Source organism: Galeopterus variegatus, unplaced genomic scaffold (assembly GCF_000696425.1).
Source record: "Galeopterus variegatus unplaced genomic scaffold, G_variegatus-3.0.2 Scaffold28, whole genome shotgun sequence".
NCBI lineage: Eukaryota > Metazoa > Chordata > Mammalia > Dermoptera > Cynocephalidae > Galeopterus > Galeopterus variegatus.
The window spans coordinates 448,204-457,697 of record NW_007726139.1 but is presented as its reverse complement, the minus strand read 5'-3'; positions in this window follow the sequence as shown (position 1 = coordinate 457,697).

Below are 9,494 nucleotides of genomic sequence, written 5' to 3'. Positions count from 1 at the left end.
TAAAAATACTTATGCTTTTGATTTTATCTCGTTAAAATAATGTACCATTAAGAAAGATACAAATAAACCAAGAAAAGCTTTGAGATTCTTTTTCCTCCCAGCCTAAGAATAGAAAGGAACAGGCCAGTGATGGAATATACAATGAATCATAACCCTTGCCAATATTTTCTAACCAAAGTTCCTTGAGGAGGTTATACGCATGTGAACTACAGAAATCAATGTAACTAATTTATTTAGATTTTCACAAGGCTTTTGACAAGATTTCCATACCAAAGATTGATAAAAACACAACAAAATCAAGTTTCAACTGGATTTTTATAAATGTTTGCTTTAAATGCAGAACTGGCTGAAAGATTCAAACACATGTCAGAGATAATGGGAAATGCCTGCATGTAAATGTGTACCTCAAATATCTCTTATGGGGTATTTTATAAAGGCCAATGGAGGTAAATGGAAGGAAACTGACTAAAACGCCAAACAAACAAACAAAAACACTGCAAAATACCTGTGAAAGGGAGCTTTAGAAAAATAACTGTAATTTTGATATTCTAAGCTATATATACTAAACATATACATGTAAACTATATATATTCTAAACTATGTATCTAAATATTCTAAACATTTATAGTTTAAAAATTGGCATGATAGAAATGTCTGCACACCAATTTCTTACTCTGCCACCAGCTACAGAGTTATTTTCTTCTTTATCTGTCCCCATAACAAGTTAGAAGTACTTAGAACATTTCACTCTAATTCTCCATTTACAGTTTTGTTTCCCACCAGAGGATGGGCTCTCAGAGGAAAAAAAATAGTGTATGATTGACTTTACACCTCCAGCACCTTGAGTAGTGTGCAGCACATAGTAAGAGTATGCATGCACACAAAAGTTCATCGAATGACTCAAAGACGAATAAACCTGTTCCATAGCTTGCTTCACATTGCAGCATATAGTGAGCAGTATTTATGATGAAAACATGCTTTTTCTGATAGCTCAACTTTTACAAAGAACAGTTTATTTTTTTATTTTTTAAATTTATATTTCAGGAGTAGTATCTCTTCTGTTAATTCCAAGTGTCTTTGGAGGTTGAGTCTTTGACATGGTCCTTCATGATAAGTTTTGAGGGGGACAGCCTAAGAGCCCTCTCCTGCTCATTGAACTGGTAGCTGGCTAGAAGTGGGATGGAGAAGGCAAATCTGGAGGCAGAAGAGAAGAGCCCTATGGCCTTCCTTTCTCCTGTCCGTGGTCCACTGCAAAAATGAGGAGAAAGAAAGGAAACTAGAAAGGTGTCAGGAAAGGGGTGTCATACAGTCTATGAGCACTCAAGTTTGATTTTTTTCAGCTAGTCACAAATTTAACATGAATAATAACCTAAAATTAAACTTGAAACAGAGAAAGTAAATACAACTTAAGGAACATAATATTAAATGATTACCTTTGTGTATTTTAAAATCTTCGCTGACCATAAACTCTTTGAAAGGCAAAAAATTTGTTAGTTTTACTTGGTTTTTTATACTGTTTGTATTAGTCTGTTTTCTGTTGCTATAACAAAGTACATGGAACTTGGAGTTTTATAAAGAAAAACAAAATGTATTGCTTACACTTTCTGAGGCTGGGCTGGGAAGTCCAAAGTCCATCTGGTGGTGGTGACAGTGACACATGGGTCTGACATTGTGAGATGGTGGAAGCAGAGAGAGCAAGACAGACAGACTCTCCTCTTTTAAAGACCTCAGAACCACACCCCAACCACCATTTTGAATCCATTCACTACTGCAAGATCCTACAATCTAATCACCTTTTCAAGGCTCCACCTTTCAATTACCATAATAGGATTTCCCACCCTCTAAACAGTCAAAGTGGGGGCTAAGTTTCCAATACATAAAACTTGGGGTACACAATTCAAGCTTCAACGAGTTGGGGGGACAATAATTCAATCCACTACATTCCTCCCTTAGCCCCCACAAAACTCATGTCTTTTTCACATGCACATACATTCATTTTATCCCCAAAGTCTTAACTTGTTTCAGCTCAAAAGTCCAAAGTTCAAAGTCCCATCTGTGAAACCAATACGAGTTATCTACTTCCAAGATACAATGGTGGACAAACATAGGGTATATATTCCAGTTCCAAAGGGAGAAATAGGCCAAAAGAAAGGAGAAACAGGTCCCAAACAAGTCTGAAACCAGCAGGGCAAGCATTAAATCTCAAAGCTGGTGAATCTTGTAACTTGATTGCATGTTCAATGTCCTCTGCATGCTGGTGCAGGGGTTGGTTCCCCAAGTCCTCTGGCAGATCTGCTCCTTTGTCTTTCCTGATCTCAGGTGATGCTTTAGTTCTCACAGGCTAGTGTTGTACACTGGTAGCTCCACTGGTCTGGGGTCTCCATGGTGGTCCTGCTCTCATGGCTCCACTAGTCATGGTGCTGATGGGGTTTCTCTGCTGCAACTCTGACCTCACATTTCCACTTGGCATTGCTCTAGTGAAGGTTGTCTGTGGTGACTCTGCCTCTGTGATGGATCTCTTCCTGGGCCCCCAGACTTTTCCATACATCCTTTGAAATCTGGGTGGAGGCTCCCAAGCCTCCATAGTTTTAGCATTCTTCAAGCTGCACACCTAACACCAAGTGGATGCTGCCAAGCCTTCCAGCTTGTATTTTCCAAAGCTGCACATCCAGCCATACCTGGGGCCACAGCTGGAGCAGCCAAAGAAGCTGGAGTGCTGGTGCTGGAAGCAGCTTCCCAAGGTAGTCCTGGCTAGCAACCCCATGGAGGGCACCTCAGGCCTGTTCCCCAAGACCATTTTGTCTCCCTGGGCCTTTGGGCCCAAAATGGAAGGGTTGGCTCCAGAGGCTTTTGCAATGCCTTCAGGGCCTGTTTCCAATTTTCTCAATAGTCCCATACTTTTGTGTTAATCTTCTTAATTTTTCTTCTGAAAATGCTCTCTGCTTCTCTACCACTTGTCCAAGCTATAAGTTTTCCAAACCTTTACACTCTGCTTCCCTTTTAAATTCTGGCTTTATGTCATGCTTTTGCCACCATAACTCAGCATAGGCTATTGCAAGTAGCCACGTGGCTTCCTTAGTGCTTTGCTGCTTGGAAATTTCTTCTGTCAGATATTCTGGTTCCCAAGTGAACTTCCACAAATTCCTAGGTCATGGACACAATGCAGCTATATTCCTTGCAAGTTCACAGCAAGGATGATCTTTGCCCCAGTTTCTGATAAACTCCTTATTTCTATCTGAGACCTCTTTAGAACAGTCTTTACAGTCCATATTTCTATCGGCATTCTGCTCACCACCATGTAACCAGTCTCTAAGACATTCCAAACTTTTCCTTGTCTTTTTGTCTTCTTCTGAGTCCTCCAAACTCCTCCAACCTTTGCCTAACACCCAGTTCCAAAGCCACTTCCACATTTTCAAGTATTTGTTATAAGCAACACCCCACTTCTCTGGTACCGATTTTCTGTATTAGTCTGTTTTGTGTTGCTATCACAAAGTACACGGAACTAGGTGTTTTATAAAGAAAAACAAAATTCATTGCTTTCACTTTCTGAGGCTGGGAAGTCCAAAGTCCATCTGGTGGTGGTGACAGTGACCCATGGGACTTACATCGTGAGATGGTGGAAACAGAGAGAGCAAGAGAGAAAGACAGACTCTCCTCTTTTAAAGCCCTCAGAACCACACCCCTGACCACCATTTTTAATCCATTCATTATAGCATAATCCTACAATCCAATCACCTCTTCAAGGCTCCACCTTTCAATTACCATAATAGGATTTCCTACCCTCTTAACAGTCACAGTGGGGGCTAAGTTCCTAACACATAAATCTTGGGGGATACAATTCCAGCTTCAATGAGTTTTGGGGGGACATAATTCAGTCCACTACACTATTCCTAGCATTGTGCTCAGTGTGTAGAAGGTATTTGCTATATCCTCATTGAATAACTGAAAATTTAAAAAAATACTTAGAACAGAGCATACAAACATACAACATAGGCTGTTCCTCATATATGAACAAATTGAACTGCCTGCTGCCTCAAACTCTTTGAGGAATGATTAGAGGACAGCAAAAAACAAAAGACAAACAAAAAAAATTAGTAAATAACTTTAAGTTTTTTCCAAACAGTCATTTACAACATGGTTGTTGGGAACTCAGAATTTTCTGTAGACACACATTACATACAGTGACTAGCAAGCACCCCAAATCTTAGCTTACCAATGACATAAGAAGCACAGAATTCATTGATCATGTCTAACAACATTTCTTTAAGACAATGCAAGTTAAGTTTCAATTTGAATGGCACTGGCCATAATTTAAATTCCACTTAAACGGGCATTTTGAGGAGTTTGTCTGTCTAAATATAAACATGCATGAAAAAATGTTCAGCATCATTAGCTATTTGGAAATGCACATTGAAACTGCAATGTGATATCAAAACACAGCTATTATAATGGCTAAATTAAAAAAAAATAATAATCACACCAACATCCTGGTGAGGATGTGGAGAAACTAAGTCCTCATGTATTGCTTGTGGGAATGTAAAATGGCACAGCAATTCTGGAATAGAATATGGCAGTTTCTTATGTAAATGTAATCATTTTCTGTTAGCCATCGATTATGGGAAGGAAAGAAAAAAAATTCAGTTGAATCATATGGAACCACCAAAAAACAAGATACCAAAAATTTACTTACTATACTGTTATAGCATAAAATTTGTACTACTAATTGGTATTTTAACTCAAGAGTTCTTCAATTTACTATAACAATCAAGTTCTTAGGAAAAATAAATAACAGAAACCCTAAATAATGGTGAAACCCAAACTAACAGTAGATGGTGATTGCACAAAATTACTAATCCACCAGAGAGAGTAGAGTACGTGAAGATTTTATCTGGAGTTTTCTCCATGAGACATTTGTGGGAAATTATATTGGAGAGGGGCAGTTTTAAGAGCAAAGGAGTAATTAAGTTAATAGAGTTGGGTCCTAACCAGATGGAACTGTCCCTCATATAGCTTATGTCATGGGAGTATTTTATATGCATTTGCTCATTGTAACATAAGATGCTGACAAGATAAAAAAATTTGGAGTTAGACCAGTTATTGAAAACAAATTGTAGTATATTTATTTTATGGTGAGAAATAGTGTTATGGTTGAAAAAGAAGGGACAATACTTAGGTACAGCAGAGTAGAATATTCAGAGAAGTGAGTTCATTGCTTTGCATTTTGGATTTTTCTATACAATGTATGCTTGACATATTAAAGCAGTGTGATTCTGAGAATTCTCCACAAGTCTTTGGAGTTCAGAGAGAAACAACACAAGCAACTCCAATCATTTGGTCAGAGTAACAAGAGTTATTTGCATAAAATGCTCAGACCTTGGACAGGTTACTTAATATTTTGTTTGTTTCCTCCTTAGTGAAATGAAGATCAGACTATCTACTTCAAAGGTTCTTGTTCAGCTTAAAATAGGTAAACCTGTAATAGACTTCAAGTAGTGCCTAATGTATGATAAATGTTCTTTCCATAAATGTTATTATGATTATTGTCATTAAAACACAATCTTGTAGCAAGTGGTAGTATAATGCCTTGCTACTCAATCAATGTGTGGTCCACGGACCAGAGCATTGACATTACCTGGGAGCTTGTTAGCAATGCACAATCTCCAGCCTCACCCCAGACCAGAGTTAGAATCTGCATTTTTAACAAGACACAAGTGTACTTTATCTGTATGCACAGAAAAGTTGAGAACAGCTGGTGGGTATGGTGGACTCATACTGAGATTTCTCGAGCTTCTATAGAGTGCTGTCTACCTTATTCCTCACAGCCTTTGGGAAGCTGGTCTATCCCAGGGACAGTAGCTTAGTGGTCTAGTTATGGACACCTGCCTTGTCTGTGACAAAACATTTTTCATATTCAAGGATTCAAACTGAGCAAGACGCAGGCACTGGGAGGTGAACACTACATCATGTTAGTGGCAGAGCTCCAGAGGGAAGGTCTGAAAACTCCCGCAGTTGAAATGATGAGACTTGTCTCTATTCCCTCTCTGGTCCTCTGCTGTCCTGAAGTGCTTGCAGCTTTCTGTCTCCAGTGTGGCTACAGTAGATGTGCCCTCATGTACTCAGTTCTTAGTCCCAAAGCACCTTAGTGCTCCTGTGTCCTTACAAAAATTTCTCCACGTTTTGGGGAAAGACCCCTAAGGGGTCCTGAGGAAGCAAAATATACAACTCACCTATGTTTGTGTCACTAAAAGGGGCCCAGTTAGGATTCTGGAAGAGTCAGTTATAGAGTCCACCAGGGAGAGAAGTGGCTAGCAGCCTTTGTCTTCTATAACTGGGAAATCCCAACTTGCTGAAAATAAGTTAGTCAGGTATTTGAGGATTCCAACTTACAGGTCTCTAGTCTTCACTGGAAGAAAGTAAATAAAGGAAGGAATGAACCAAATACTAGAGACTGAGCAGAGAAATACCTGCTGCCAATTACCTGCTCTGGATCTTTAGGCATACTTGTACAAGTTGAAAAATCTATTATTTTGCAATGTATAGGGGGTAATGGTTTTGCTCAGGATTTTTTGTTTTGCTCTAGCTAGAAAGGTGTAGCCTATCAGATTGAATCTGAAATAGAGCCATATTCAAGTCAACATAGCCTATTAAATGAAGTTTCTCTCAGATGTGGAAACCTTCTAATCCTAGCATCACATGCATTTTAGCTGGGCTTTCTTGAGACACAATGTGACTAATGAACTCATCAGTTGCTCAGGCTGGGGAGGTTCTGAGCCCAGGGAAAGACGACATCAGGGAATACTCAGGGCAGACAAGACTTTAAATAAGCTAAGTCTGCATGCTACGTTCAGAGAAGAATCTGTCTGCCAATTGCTTCTTATTGAGTGTAATACCTAATCATCGTTTTTATAAGTTCTGGAATATCCATAGGTATAAACATGGTCTCCAGTAAATACATGTTCTGAATCCCTATCTCTATTCTTACACAGTGCTCTCAATCATAGTGCACAAAACTTAGTACAAAAATCAAGCTTCACTCTCAAGAATTTTAGCACCAAAAATGGTTTGCATAGCCCTGTGGGTCATCAACTCTCTTAATTTACTGAAAGCCTAAATACATTTAATAATTGTTGGACATTCAAAGCCAAAGCTAGTCATCATTGGTTATTTACTTCTTTTTCTCTCTACAGTAAGAGAGAAAGCCAGATTCCCATAGCTGTTCCAACCCTTCCCCCCCCCAAATGGAGACAGAGAGAAAGCTTCTGCCAGAGCAGATTTTGTGCATCTTTCCTTGCTTTGGAGCTGCCAGTTTTCCTTATAAAGAATCAGAACAAATATATCATCCTTGAACTTTAAACTTCTGATGTGCCATGCCATTTGGAATAGCCTAGGAACCAGAGGGATAAGAAAGCAGTAGATTCTCCTTTTTTAATGATTAATGCTTTATTTTAGATCTTCTTTTGCAGTTCATAGCTGCTTTCTGGCATCAGTCCATCCGAAGAACAAAAGGGAGAATCCTAGGGTGGTCTCCCCACTTTTTGGAGGAAAGGCAGGCATTCATATACTGGGACTATCCTTCAATTAAAGACTTTCTGTATTTATCAGGAAAAGGAGAAAAGTGACTAATTTCCAAATAGATATATGGGGAATTGGGTAAAATTTTGAGTGATTAAAAAGAATGAAATGCCTGAGGTCTGAGAACACATGGAGGAGAACACCCATATTTTACAGTTCTCATTTCCAGCAGAAGCTATCTTCTTTCCAGTGAGCTTCTGCTTAATTCTTGAATTGAACTCGAATTTTTAGCTCAGACCCTGAGTTCTAATAAAAGCACCAGACATCACTGAAAATTGATAGAATCGCATCTGTGTCTACGCATTGTCAAATATCAGTGTGTCTCAAGGAAAAAGGGAAAAAAGCATGTAGAGAGCAATAGAAACTTTGGTGTTTGAATTTCTCTCAAGTAGCTAAGTTAGACAGGTGTCTGAGAAGCAAGTATCTTAGTAAAACTAATCAGTTACCTAGATGCTAAGGTTGAGCTTTGAGATACACCCTGTGTGTGTTAAAAATATACCTAGTGATATGGGAACAAGGATTATCTTTCTGTTTTATTAAAGAAGCTGCTATCGTCTTGTTAACACCACGCTGGATTGCTTGGGCCACCCAGAAGTAAGGCCCTCCAATCACTTCTTGTCTGTGGAGAAGTCCCCTGAGATAAAAACAGACCTGTTTTATCAATTATCTTTCTGGGAACTGACAACAAAAACTTAACTTCTCATGCTAAGGTGCAATCACAGCATTTGTTTTGTAATAGTAAATAAATATTAAATTATTAAACTTTAATTTATTGAAATATTTAAATAAAATAAATAGTGAATAATTATGGCACATACATTTCTTTTTCAATGTTGGACACTGTTTTTTTGACATAAATGTAGCCCGATTGGAGTTGATTACTGAATTCTATTCCTGGAGGTAATATGGAAGAGAAGGTATGTCAAAGGTGTGTCCCTATTCTTCCATTCTCCACTTCACACCTCTGAAACAACTCAACCAAAGAAAATACGAACTTTTGCATATGCATATAATCAGTCACAATGTTAATCTTGTAATTTCACAGTTGGAGGTGTCTTCAGCCAAAGCTTTGGAACCAGGCTACCTGGTTTAAATCTTGCTTCAGGAACTAAACTAGATATATATCCTTGAGCCAATTATCTAACTTCTGTTGCCTCCATTTCCTTGTCTGTAAACTAGGGATAATCACAGTCCTCACCTGAAAGTGTGGTTTTGAGGAATAAATGAGTTAATGTATAGAGAGCACATGGAGTATATTGAAACAGGCACATGGTGAGCCCTAAACTGTGAGCTTTCAATTTTAGATAAGTGTGTTATTTTTGTAGTTGAGAAAACTTAAAAGTGCAGTAAATACTACTGAAGTTGATATTGGAATTTGGTTTATTTCACCCCTGTTACCCTGCAGATGATTTATGGTCTGTAATTTTTCTTCTAGCTATTCTAATGCCAATTCTCGCCAATGTTCATTTAAAAGATGCATTTACCCTGAGTCTGGAAAACAGCATATTTCCATACAGTTTTATCTCAATCCTGTGACAGTTTGCAATTTAGCTATTATGTGTGGTCTGAACACACCCTGAAAATTCATTACTTGGGGTTGACTAACTCACTTGGTAATTCACTTGGTTTCTGTTCACTCGGTAATTATACACAAGGAACACTGAGTAAGATAGAGTCTAATTTCTCTCCTTTTATTTATTTTTTGTTTTTCATCTTGTTGTATGTATCTTACCATTCTTTTTAGAAAGATCCAATCCTGCTAAGATCATTTTTAAAAATTCTGTGTTACTTTGCAGATCCTTAGGTTAATAAAGTACAATATTCATAATGTTATCATTAGTGAAGTAAAGCATTGATTTTAATTCTTATTTTGAGATTTTCTTTGAATTCTAAACCGGTCCCCCCTCCCCCCAGCAGGTAAA